We start from the raw sequence: 13,011 nt of genomic DNA, 5'->3' as shown, positions 1-13,011 counted from the left end.
AATATGTTGGCTCTAGGGATTGAACTTGACCTCTGTTTCTAAGGCAGGTATATCTGTTACCACCCTCTTCTCTGATATAACCTCTCCCCTCCCCCAACTTTTTTTGGGGGATTTGAACTACACCAGTGACGCTCAGGGGTTAGTCCTGGTTATGCACTCAGAAATCGCTCCTGGCTTGGGGGACCATATGGGATGCCAGGGGATCAAACTGTGGTCCGTCCTAGGTCAGTACATGCAAGGCAAACGCCCTACCGCTTGTGCCACTGCTCTGACCCCAATAGTGCTCCAACTTTTTTGTTTATTTATTTTGGGGCCACACCCAGTGCTCCTGGCTCTGCACTCAGGAATCACTCCTGGCAGTGTTCAGAGAACCATATTGGATATCAGGGATTAAATCTGTGTCAGCTGAGTGCAAGGCAAATCCTATACCTGCTGTACTATCGCTCTGCTCCCCTCACCAGTTATATTTAAGTAATAATCGGGAACCATAAAACTAGACTTCATTACTGCATTTATCATAGACAAAGGAGATGCATTCTGGTAGGAAAATATTATTTTAAAAGTGATACATATTGGGCCCGGAGAGATGGCACAGTGGCGTTTGCCTTGCAAGCAGCCCATCCAGGACCAAAGGTGGTTGGTTCGAATCCCGGTGTCCCATATGGTCCCCCGTGCCTGCCAGGAGCTATTTCTGAGCAGACAGCCAGGAGTAACCCCTGAGCACCGCCGGGTGTGGCCCAAAAACCAAAAAAAAAAAAAAGTGATACATAATTAGTTATTTCTTTTTTTCAGGTGGGAGGGGGATTTGAACCATACCCAGAAGTGCTCAAGGTTTATTCCTGGCTCTGTACTCAGGGATTGCTCCTGGTTGGGCTCAAGGGACCATGTCTGGTGCTGGGGATTGAGTCTGGATTCATTGCATTTCAGGCAAATGCCCTTCTCTCCATCTGACCCAGTTGTGTGTGTATGTGTTTTTTTCTAACCATTCTTAGCTATTTTTCATTATTGCAAAGCCATCAAGTTTCTGTGTGAGTTGTTTTCCAGTTCGTAGTTCTTTGCAGGAACCACCAGTTCCCAGTCTGCCTTTCATGTCTCTCTACTTGCTTGGCTCCCTAGAGTCTAAATGCCTGGGATTTTCTCTCTTCTCTTTGGCTCGAATGCCATATCTTCTCTGCTGTGGGCTGACACTATGTTCCCCAGAAACTCGAAATATTTACATTGTTTATCTTTAACTTCTCGTGCAAGCATTCCTCTTGTGGAAATGGGATTCCAGTTATTAACAAAGCTGACATGGCCTTGTCTCAGACATGCCAGTGTGGAGGAGTAGGAAGTTTTTCAGTTCTAAATTTTAAGTCGTAACTTTTTTTTTATCTCACATCCTTGAAACTCATAAGAAAAAATATGATTAATGCTGAACAGATTTCTCTTAAATAACTAATCATCTGCCAAATGACAAGTTAGTGGGTAAAGTCATAAGATGGGAAGAGCAAGGAAAAGTTGACCGCCAAAAGCTGAGCTCATAGAGAGAGGAGAGTGGGATAGGCACATATGGAGCATGTTTGGAAGCAAAACATTGGACAAGAATTCAAGTGTGATAAACATGGTGGTTAGGAGAGGAATCACTGGTATGTACACTGCAGAGAGGTCCAGAGGCAACAAGGAGACACTACAGACAACTTACACCCTCCACTAAAGGGGCCCAGTTCATAGTTTTTCCTCTTTCGTGTAAAGATGTACATGAAGAAGAACTTGACCAAGATAAAAAGAAAAAGTATTTATAAAGGAGCTAGAATTGGGTTACTCCTGGCTACGTGCTCAGAAATCACTCCTGGTTTGGGAATCATATCCGTCACCGGGAAATCGAATCGCTATCCATCCTAGGTCAGCTATGTGCAAGGCAAGCGCCCTACTGTGCCACTGCTCAGGCCCCTAAAGCCTTTTTGTTTGTTTGTTTTTTGTTTTTTTGGGTCACACCCGGGAGCGCTCAGGGGCTACTCCTCTATGCTCAGAAATCGCTCCTGAGACCATATGGGATGCCGAGATTCGAACCACCATCCTTCTGCATGCAAGGCAAACGCTCTACCTCTATACTATCTCTCCGGCTCGTATCAGCATTTTATATTTTTCATTTAATTAATTTATTTTTTTAATAATTATCTTTATTTAAACACCGTGATTACAAATATGATTATAGTTGTATGATTACAGTCATGTAAAGAACACCCCCCTTCACCAGTGCAAAATTCCCATCACCTAAGAAGTCTTTCAGAAATGGAGTTTAGAGAAGAAATATGGAGGTTGCTCACAGAACTCAAAGAAAGTATAAATCAGAACACTAATAAAAATCAAGAGAATATGAAGATAGCTTAATGAATTTTTTTTTTTTTTGGTTTTTGGGCCACACCCAGTAACGCTCAGGAGTTGCTCCTGGCTATGTGCTCAGAAGTTGCTCCTGGCTTGGGGGACCATATGGGACACCGGGGGATCGAACCGCGGTCCGTCCAAGGCTAGCGCAGGCAAGGCACCTTACCTCCAGCGCCACCACCCGGCCCCAGCTTAATGAATTCTTAAGAAAAGTAAAATCGGGCCCGGAGAGATAGCACAGCGGTGTTTGCCTTGCAAGCAGCCGATCCAGGACCAAAGGTGGTTGGTTCGAATCCCGGTGTCCCATATCCCCGTGCCTGCCAGGAGCTATTTCTGAGCAGATAGCCAGGAGTAACCCCTGAGCACTGCCGAGTGTGGCCCAAAAACCAAAAAAAAAAAAAAAAAAAAAAAAAAAAGAAAAGTAAAATCAGAATTTAACACCTTAATTAAAAATGTAAATAGTTGGGGCTGGCGCGGTGGTGCTAGAGGTAAGGTGCCTGCCTTGCCTGCGCTAGCCTGGACGGACTGCGGCGTCCACATAGGTCCATATAGGACCATATAGACGTCCCATATGGTCCCCCAAGCCAGGAGCGACTTCTGAGCACATAGCCAGGAGTAACCCCTGAGCGTCACTGGGTGTGGCCCCCCCCCCAAAAAAAAAGTAAGAAGCTTTCTTATAATTTACCCAGATTCTATCCCTGGTATTCCATATGGTCCACCAAGGCCACCAGTTTTCTCTGAGCACTGAGCCAGGAGTAACCCTAAGTACCATCAGGTGTGACCCCCAAACAAAACAAAGTAAGTAGTCATCTTGAGGGCCAGCAAGATAGTTCAAAGGTTAGAGTGCATCCTTTGCCAACAGGAGGGTTGAGTTTATCCCAAACACTGCCAGAAACAACCCCCAATCAGAGACTGTGCTAGGGGCATCCTCTGAGCTCTACTGTGCGACCCTAAAACAAAACAAAGGCAGCAGTCTAAGTTTATACTGTCCTTACTGCCTATGAGGGTTGCATCCTGTTTTTGTGGCAATGTCTCGATGACATTTTATACTAGATATGCCAATAACCTAAGGAAGGCATAAATGCTCAGATCTGGGGCCGGGTGGTGGCACTGGAGGTAAGGTGCCTGCCTTGCCTGCGCTAGCCTTGGACGGACCGCGGTTCGATCCCCCGGTGTCCCATATGGTCCCCCAAGCCAGGAGCAACTTCTGAGCACATAGCCAGGAGCAACTCCTGAGCATTACTGGGTGTGGCCCAAAAACCAAAAAAAAAAAAAAATGCTCAGATCTTTTGTACAAGAAAGTCATGGTTCTAATGTCTTGCCTGGTTGGCCATTTTACTGATCAAAGTATACTTCCAAATGCCACCACTTAATCTGAGTTTTGGCATCAGCTTTTTATATTATTATTATTGTTGTTGTTGTTGTAGTGGTGGTGGTGGTGGTGGTGGTGGTGGTGCTCAGGGATTACTCTTGGCTCTGCATTCAGAAATCGCTCCTGGAAGGCAAAAGGGACCATATGGGATGCTGGAATTCGAACCACCATCAGTCCTGGATCTGCTGCATGCAAGGCAAACGCCCTACCACTGTGCTACCTCTCCAGTCCTTCATATTATTTGTTTTTTTGTTTTGTTTTTTTGTTTTGTTTTGTTTTGTTTTGTTTTTGGGTCACACCCGGCAGTGCTCAGGGGTTACTCCTGGCTCCACGCTCAGAAGTCACTCCTGGCAGGCTCGGGGGACCATATGGGGCGCCGGGATTCGAACCGATGACCTTCTGCATGAGAGGCAAACGCCTTACCTCCATGCTATCTCTCCGGCCCCCATATTATTTGTTAAGTTTAACTTTTTTTGGAGGGGTTTTTTTTGGGTCACAGCCAGTGGCACTCAGGGATTTCTCCTGGCTCTGCACTCAGAAGCCAATCCTGACAGGCTCAGGGGACCATAGGTTCGTACTGTGGTGGCTGTGTGCAAGGCCTTCCCGCTGTGCTATGGCTCCAGCCCCTAAGTTTAACTGTTTTTTTTTTTTTTTTTGGTCACACCCGGCAGGCAGTGCTCAGGGGTTACTCCTGGCTCTATGCTTAGAAATCACCCCCAGCAAGCTCGGGGGACCATATGGGATGCCGGGATTTGAACCACAGTCCTTCTGTATGCAAGGCAAACACCTTATCTCCATGCAGTCTCTCTGGCCCCAAGTTTAAAACTTTAAAAAAAAAATTTTTGGTGGGGGAGAAACCCATCCCCTGCATTACTCAGGGATCACTCTTTTTTTTTTTTTTTTTTTGTGGTTTTTGGGCCACACCCGGTGGTGCTCAGGGGTTACTCCTGGCTCCATGCTCAGAAATTGCTCCTGGCAGGCACGGGGGACCATATGGGACTCCGGGATTCCAACCCATGACCTTCTGCATGAAAGGCAAATGCCTTACCTCCATGCTATCTCTCCGGCCCCCAGGGATCACTCTTGGCCATACTCAGGGAACCATTCTGAGGGCTAAATTGAAGTTAGATGAATGAAATGCAAGAAGCTTAACTTCTCTGATCCAAAATTTAAAGTTTAAAAATTACAATGTGTTTTTCTTTTGACCAGTCCTAGTGGTGCATGGGGTGTCATTCTTGGTGGTGCCTGGGGGACCATGTGGAGCCAGATATTGAATCCAGGCCTCCTGCATGCAAATCATTTGCTTAATCCTTTGAGCTAAAAATAACAATTCCAATATGAAAAGTTTAATACTATTCCAATAGAGAAGACACTTTTTTCCATGCAAATGTTTAAACCAGGTTTGCAAATATTGAGGTATTCATACATATAGTACAGCTGTGGAACATAATAGTCAACTTGCAAAAGTGAAAGATTCCAGTCATTCATTATTTATTTTTGGTTTGCACCTGCCTTTTATTCCAAGAATTGCCATATTAGAGATGCTTTGGGGGTTCCACCCTTCAGTGTTCAGGGGATATTCTTGGCTATGCTAAAAAATATCCCCTGGTGGAACCTACAGGAACTATATGCAAGGCAAACACCGTAACTTCTGTACTCTCTATAACTCTCTGGCCCACCAAAATCAGAAATAGGGCCCGGAGAGATAGCACAGTGGCGTTTGCCTTGCAAGCAGCTGATCCAGGACCAAAGGTGGTTGGTTCAAATCCCGGTGTCCCATATGGTCCCCTGTGCCTGCCAGGAGCTATTTCTGAGCAGACAGTTAGGAGTAACCCCTGAGCAATGCCAGGTGTGGCCCAAAAACAAAAACAAAAACCAAAATCAGAAATAATATATTTGGGGCTGGAACAGTGGCACAAGCGGTAGGGTGTTTGCCTTGCACATGCTGACCTAGGCGGACTCGCAATTGGATCCTCTAGTGTCCCATATGGTCCCCAAAGCCAGGAGCGATTTCTGAGTGCATAGCCAGGAGTCACCCCTGAGCATCACTGGGTGTGGCTCAAAAAACAAAAACAAAAACAAAAAATTAGAAATAATATATTTATTTCCCTTCATTAATACCCTTTGAATTTTTCTCTCAAATATAAAGGTTTTATCAAGTTTCTGTTTGTTAGTTTATTTTTGCTGTTCCATGGATCAAATTCAGGTTGACACATCCAAAGCAAGTGTTCTACACTGAGCATTTATAATAATTTTAACTAGTTAATTAACTTTTTAATTTGGGGCTACACCTGGTTAGTTTTCAGGGCTAATCCAAGCTCATTGCTAAAGGATCATATGGTTACAGAGATTAATTGGGTTTTCTTTTATCTTTTTTTTTTTGTTTTGTTTTTTTGTTTTTGGGTCAAACCCAGCAGCGCTCAGGGGTTACTCCTGGCTCTACGCTCAGAAATTGCCCCTGGCAGGCTCGAGGGACCATATGGGATGCCGGGATTTGAACCACCATCCTTCTTCATGCAAGACAAATGCCTTACCTTCATGCTACCTCTCTGGCCCTGATTAATTGGGTTTTCTACAAGCAGAACTTGTGCTCCAGCCCACTGAAGATTTACCCGAACCTTATGAAATTTTTATTTAATTTTGGGCCACTCCTTGTGATGCTCAGGAGTTACTTCTGACTCCACACTCAGCAATCACTCAGAAATTCTCAGGGGACCATATGGGATGCCAGGGACAGAACCCGGTTTGGCTGCGTGCAAGGCAAATATGTGCCCTATCCACTAAGGCTCTAGTGCCAGCCTAGACCCTTATGAATTTTTCAAAACCTCATTTCTAGCAATGTTCTTCAGAGTTTGCTTAAACCCTGAGTGAGATGATTCAGTTACAGATCTTCAAATTGATGCAGATTTGGTTTGAGAAGTTGTTTTGGTCTTTGACATTTTTTCAATGCTAAATCATTTTAACTTCGTTTTGAAAAATTATGATCTAATTAATTTTCAAGTGTACTTGGGTTCAACAAAATTGTAGCAGTGGGGTGTGCCTTTTAGCAACTGAAGAGACCACTTTTTTGCATTCCTTAGAAGTAAGATTTTTCAGTATTTTAAATCATAGCAACAGTTGATAAGAAAAACAGCAAAAAGGTAATCATTTCCATATGCAAAGAAATGAAGCAATCAATGAGGCTGTGAAGTGTCACTTCTCCCTATAAAATGAAGTCACCATTGGTACATTTAACAGAAAGGGTAACTTTTTCTATTTATTTTCCTTTTATATCTTTTCTTTTTGGTTTTTGGGCCACACCCATTTTGACGCTCAGGGGTTACTCCTGGCTATGAGCTCAGAAATCACTCCTGGCTTGGGGGACCATATGGGATGCCGGGGGATCGAACCACGGTCTGTCCTATGCTAGCGCTAGCAAGGCAGACACCTTACCTCTAGCGCCACCTTCCCGGCCCCCCTTTTATATCTTTTCATTCATTGCATGCTGCAGGCATTTTTCTGAAACATATCACACTCTTCAGTTGTCAATTTCCAAGGATGTGTTGTCCATATGAGCGAAGCCCACATATGTTTATCAGTTTTAGCAAATATGATCATTTTCTCCACTTAGTGCAATTTGGGTGAAAGGTCTAAACCCTATATAGAAAAACTAATCATCTTCTCACCTTCTAAATATATAGAAATAATTGTATTTAGTTGGATAAATTAGTTTTTGTTCTAAATTCTGAAATGTAAAAGAAAAACCCTAAGTTTTTCATGCTCAGAAAAGTAAAAAGAAGCAAGCAAACACTTATTTTCTTTTGTATTTAAACATGATGTAAATGTGTTAATAAAATCCTGAATTTGGGGCCCGGAGAGATAGCACAGCAGCGTTTGCCTTGCAAGCAGCCGATCCAGGACCAAAGGTGGTTGGTTCGAATCCCGGTGTCCCATATGGTCCCCCATGCCTACCAGGAGCTATTTCTGAGCAGACAGCCAGGAGTAGCCCCTGAGCACCGCCGGGTTTGGCCCAAAAACCAAAAAAAAATCCTGAATTTGTTTTTTGATATCATTGGTCAAACCACTGACCAACAATATCATAGGCACCCTGACACGTATTCTAAACAGCTGATTAAAAGGGAAACATTTACTCCTTTATAGAATAAAAGTAAAAAAAAAAGTCTATGGCCATACCACACTGAACGCGCCCGATCTTGTCTGATCTCGAAAGCTAAGCAGGGTCGGGCTTGGTTAGTACTTGGATGGGAGACTGCCTGGGAATACCAGGTGCTGTAGGCTTATACATACATATATACATACATATGCAAACAATTTCTTACCTAATAGAGATGTGAACACAAAGTTTGTAATGCAGTTAGGCCTTCTACCCTGAACATTGGCATAATAATTTGGCTTAGGCCTCTGAAGAATGGGCATTGCCCATACACCCCTGATAAATGAATACCATCTATGGAAACAACCACAATTGTCTATAACATTACCAGCATCCAAACCTCTATCAGGGAAGACCTACTACTGCTCTGGCATTGAGTGCTCTCAATGCCCAGACGACTCAGCAACAGCCTGCTTGCAGGGCAGATCGCTCCGCATCTAATGGTGTGCTGAAACTAGAGGATGCTCCACATCAGCCTGATTTCGATGAAAGAAATGCATAGAATCCAGAATCTTTAAATACAGGAACCTGATACCAACAACAGCTAAAGTGTGAAAAAGTTTCACTGGGACCACGGAGAATGACTCGGGTTGGACAGACTGGTGTGCCTGGAACCCAGAGTTGGTCTTATGCCAATAAACTTCAGGGGTGAGGCCTTCTTGTAATCAGGCCAAGGATTTTTTCCGTTTTCCCCATATTTTTCTGGGCCTATGCAAACAACGGCGATTGCCACTGTCACACCTTTACTATTTTTTTTAACCCTTATCCTTTAAGGAAAAAAAAAAACAATTTACTGAACTTAGAAACAAATAACTGTAGTAGAATGCCTGTCTCAAATACAGGCAGGGGATGGGAGGGGGGCATTGGGAGAGGGGAATGTTACACTGGTGAAGGGGGGTGTTCTGTTTGTGATTGTAATCCAACTATAATTATGTTATTTAAATAAAAAATATATTAAAAATGTAAAAAAGGGCCCGGAGAGATAGCACAGCGGCGTTTGCCTTGCAAGCAGCCGATCCAGGACCAAAGGTGGTTGGTTCGAATCCCGGTGTCCCATATGGTCCCCCGTGCCTGCCAGGAGCTATTTCTGAGCAGACAGCTAGAAGTAACCCCTGAGCATCGCCGGGTGTGGCCCCCCCCCCAAAAAAAAACAAAAACCAAAAAAAAACCAAAAAAAAAAAAAGTAAAAAAAAAAAATATATATATCTATATAAAGCTCACACTGTAATATTTTACAACAGCCCCCTCTTGTGGTGCAAAGTATGCACTTCAAATATAAACACATTTAAATGAACAGGATGGCTCTTTGTTTTTGTTTCTGTGCCACATCCAGGGATGCTCAGGGGTTCCTCCTGGCTCTGTACTCAGGAATCACTCTTGGCTGTGCTCAGGAGACTATAGAGAATGCTGGGGCTGAGAGGAGCGGGGCTGGCCGAGGTGTGCATTGAGCCTGAGTAGATCACGCGTAAGGCCAAGTGTCCTACTTGCTGTACTATTGTTCTGACCCCTACAGCTATTTCTTTTTTCTTTTTTTTGGTTTTTGGGCCACACCCGGTACTGCTCAGGGGTTACTCCTGGCTATGCGCTCAGAAGTCGCTCCTGGCTTGGGGGACCATATGGGACACCGGGGGGATCGAACCGCGGTCTGTCCAAGGCTAGCGCAGGCAAGGCAGACACCTTACCTCTAGCGCCACCACCCGGCCCCTACAGCTATTTCTTTAGTTTAAAACTATTGCAGTGGTTTTCCTCTGTGAACTTTCACTTCTTCCACTTGTGCCTTTCCAAATAAATATATAGTTGTGCTGTTTAAGAAATTGTTCTGGGGGCCGGAGAGATAGCATGGAGGTAAGGTGTTTGCCTCTCATGCAGGAGGTCATCGGTTCGAATCCCGGCGTCCCATATATGGTCCTCCCGTGCCTGCCAGGAGCAATTTCTGAGCCTGGAGCCAGGAATAACCCCTGAGCACTGCCGGGTGTGACCCAAAAACCACAAAAAAAAAAAAAAAAAAAAGAAATTGTTCTGGACCGCGCGGGTTCATTTGCAAATATACTTTTTAAGCATTATCCAAAAACGTTCCTGATCCTAGACTGTTCCTAGGAATAGAATCAGGATGCCCAAGATTCTGATAAAACACTCAAATTGACCTTTAGTGTCTAGTTTTTTATGTATTGCCTCTCCCCTCACCCCTTTGTCTCTCCTACCTCCTCATACCCAAACCCTGAACCATTATCTTCCCCTTATTCAACCCTTCTTATCCTCAGTTCTTAATTGGGTAGACACCAAGACTGACCTTCTGCCCCAACACCACCATCCAGCTCCTCATTGAAAGACACCCTTTTGGTCCCCAGCTCATGCCTCTACAAACAACTACAACCAACACGCCTGTTGACCCATGCTTGGTGTCCCCTCATGCCCCCTTCAAACTATGGACTGTTGCATGATACCAGAATCAGCTTCAGCATAACCCCTAGTTCAAGGACAATATAGGGTTCCGTAATGCGGCAAAACATGTCTCAAACTCAACTATCTCCTGTTGTCTTCAAATACCCTTGTTTTCTTTCTTTTTTTCTTTTTAAAACATAAAAGGGTCACATGTATCTCTTTTGTATATCTCAGATGTATTCCCTTAACATCTATAACTCTTTTTGAATATCCTCATATAGTGACAATTTTGCCCACTAGATTAGTTATTTGATTGTTTGATTTTTCCCCGTGAGATCTGTTTTATAAGCAATACCGGTAGAAGAGTAACTCTATATAAATTTCACGTTTATACCAAGTTACGGGAAATGTTGGACTTTATTCGTTGGCCCCCAGATGCACCAACAATATCTTGTGTCATTGCTTCTCTCTTACATAGGCACATTAAAATGGGAAAATAATACATATGCAAACAAGTTCTTATCGAATAGAGATGGGAACACAAATTTGGTAATTTAATTAGGCCTTTTACCCTGAACATTTGCATGATTTGGCTCAGGCCTCAGAAGAATGGGCATCGCTCACACACACCTGAACAATGGATACCATCTATGGAAACAACCACAATTGTCTTTAACATTCCCAGGATCCAAATCTCTACCAGAGAAGACCTACCACTGCTTTGGCATTGACTTACTCCAAAGAGTACTCCCAACACCCAGGCGACTCAGCAACAGTCTGCATGGAGGGCAGATCGCTCTACATTTAATGATATGCTAAAACTAGAGGATGTTCCACATCAGCCTGACATCGATGAAAGAAATGCACAGAATCGAGTCTTTTTTTTTTTTTTTTTTTTTTGGTTTTTGGGCCACACCCGGTGACGCTCAGGGGTTACTCCTGGCTATGCGCTCAGAAGTCGCTCCTGGCTTGGGGGACCATATGGGACGCCGGGGGATCGAACCACGGTCCGTCCTAGGCTAGCGCAGGCAAGGCAGGCACCTTACCTCCAGCGCCACCGCCCGGCCCCAGAATCGAGTCTTTAAATATAAGAGTCTGATACCAATTATAGCTAAAGTGTGAAAAAGTTTCACAGGGACCTTGAGAATGACTGGAGTTGGATAGACTGGTATGCCTGGAACCCAGAGTCTGTCTTATGCCAATAAACTGCTGGGGTGAGGCCTTTTTGTAATCAGGTCAAAGATTTTTTTTTCCATTTTCTCCATTTTTCTGGATCTATGCAAACATTGGCGATTGCCACTACCACACCTTTACTATATATTTTTACTCTTATCCTTTAAGGAAAAAAAATACAACTTACTGAACTTAAAAACAAATTACTGTAGTAGAATGCCTGTCTCGAATACAGGCAAGGGATGGGAAGGGGGGGTTAATGTTGCACTGGTTAAGGGGGGTGTTCTGGTTATGACTGTAACCCAAATATGATCATGTTACTTAAATAAAGGTAAAGTGTCTGCCTTGCAAGCGCTAGCCAAGGAAAGATCGCAACCGCAATTCAATCCCCCGGCATCCCATATGGTCCCCCCAAGCCAGGGGCAATTTCTGAGTTCTTAGCCAGGAGTAACCCCTGAGCATCAAATGGGTATGGACTTAAAAACCAAAAAAAAAAAAAAAAAAAAAAAAAAAAAAAGAAATCGTTCTGGGGCTGGAGAGATAGCATGAAGAAAGGCATTTGCCTTGCATGCAGAAGAGAGTGGTTTGAATCTCAGCATCCCATATGGTCCCCCAAGCCTTCCAGGAGTAATTTCTGAGCCAGGAGTAACCCCTGAGCGTTGCAGGGTATAACCCAAAAACAAAACAAAATCAAACAAACAAACAAACAAAAAAAAATCATCCTGAAGTCAGAGATAGTTCAATATACTGAGCACATGCTTTGCATGCAGAAGGTCTCAATTCTATTCCAGCACCATTTTTCCACCTTCCAGCACCACCAGGAATAACTCCCAAGCACAGAGTAGAAAGTAGAGCCTGATGGGGCCAGAGAGATAGCACAGTGGTAGGGCATTTGCCTTGCATGCAACTGACCTGAGAGGGACCCGGTTCAATTCCCGACATCCCATATGGTACCCAGCCTGACAGGGGCGATTTCTGAATACAGAGTCAGGAGTGACCCCTGATCACCACTGGGTGTGGCACAAAAACCAATCAATCATGTTTAAAAAAAAGTAGAGCTGAGTATCACAAGGTGTGACTCAAATACCAAGAAGAAAATAAGCAAACCCAGAAAGAATCAACATTCATTTTATTACTTAATTTAACAGATAGGACTTTGAAAACATGATACAAAAAGCAATATTCAAAATATTTTAGTTATAAAGTTATTTACAGGTGGTTCAGAGAGGTAGGACAGTGGGCTAAGCAAGTGCTTTTACATGTCAGAAATCTGGGTTCTATCTCTAGTACCACATAATTTCATCCCCACTATCAGCCCTGGGGGTGACCCCCACCAAGCACAGTGCTGGGAATAGTCCTGAGCACCATCATATATGACCCCAAAACAAACAAACAAACAAACAATCAATTACTGAAGGGTTCTGGAGTTGGTTCAAAGGGCTGGATCCATGTTATGTATGTGGGAAGCTCAGCTTCAATCCCCATATTCACGGGATCTTTCAAGCACTCCCAAGCATTGAGCTGGGAATAACCCTCCCAAAATAAACAAACAAAAACAGAAAAGGAC

General features: G+C 43.8%; 1 non-coding gene across 1 annotated transcript; it reads left to right on the top strand.

Annotated features, from left to right (window-relative positions):
- Positions 1-7,895: 7,895 nt before the first annotated feature.
- Positions 7,896-8,014, top strand: LOC126033570 (5S ribosomal RNA). The gene has a single exon (XR_007504466.1). It is a non-coding gene; the product is annotated as a 5S ribosomal RNA (ribosomal RNA).
- Positions 8,015-13,011: the final 4,997 nt, after the last annotated feature.

This window comes from Suncus etruscus, chromosome 1 (assembly GCF_024139225.1).
Source record: "Suncus etruscus isolate mSunEtr1 chromosome 1, mSunEtr1.pri.cur, whole genome shotgun sequence".
In the NCBI taxonomy this organism is placed as follows: Eukaryota; Metazoa; Chordata; class Mammalia; order Eulipotyphla; family Soricidae; genus Suncus; species Suncus etruscus.
The sequence above is the reverse complement of the archived record's forward strand: the minus strand, read 5'-3'. Positions and strand labels throughout refer to the sequence as shown.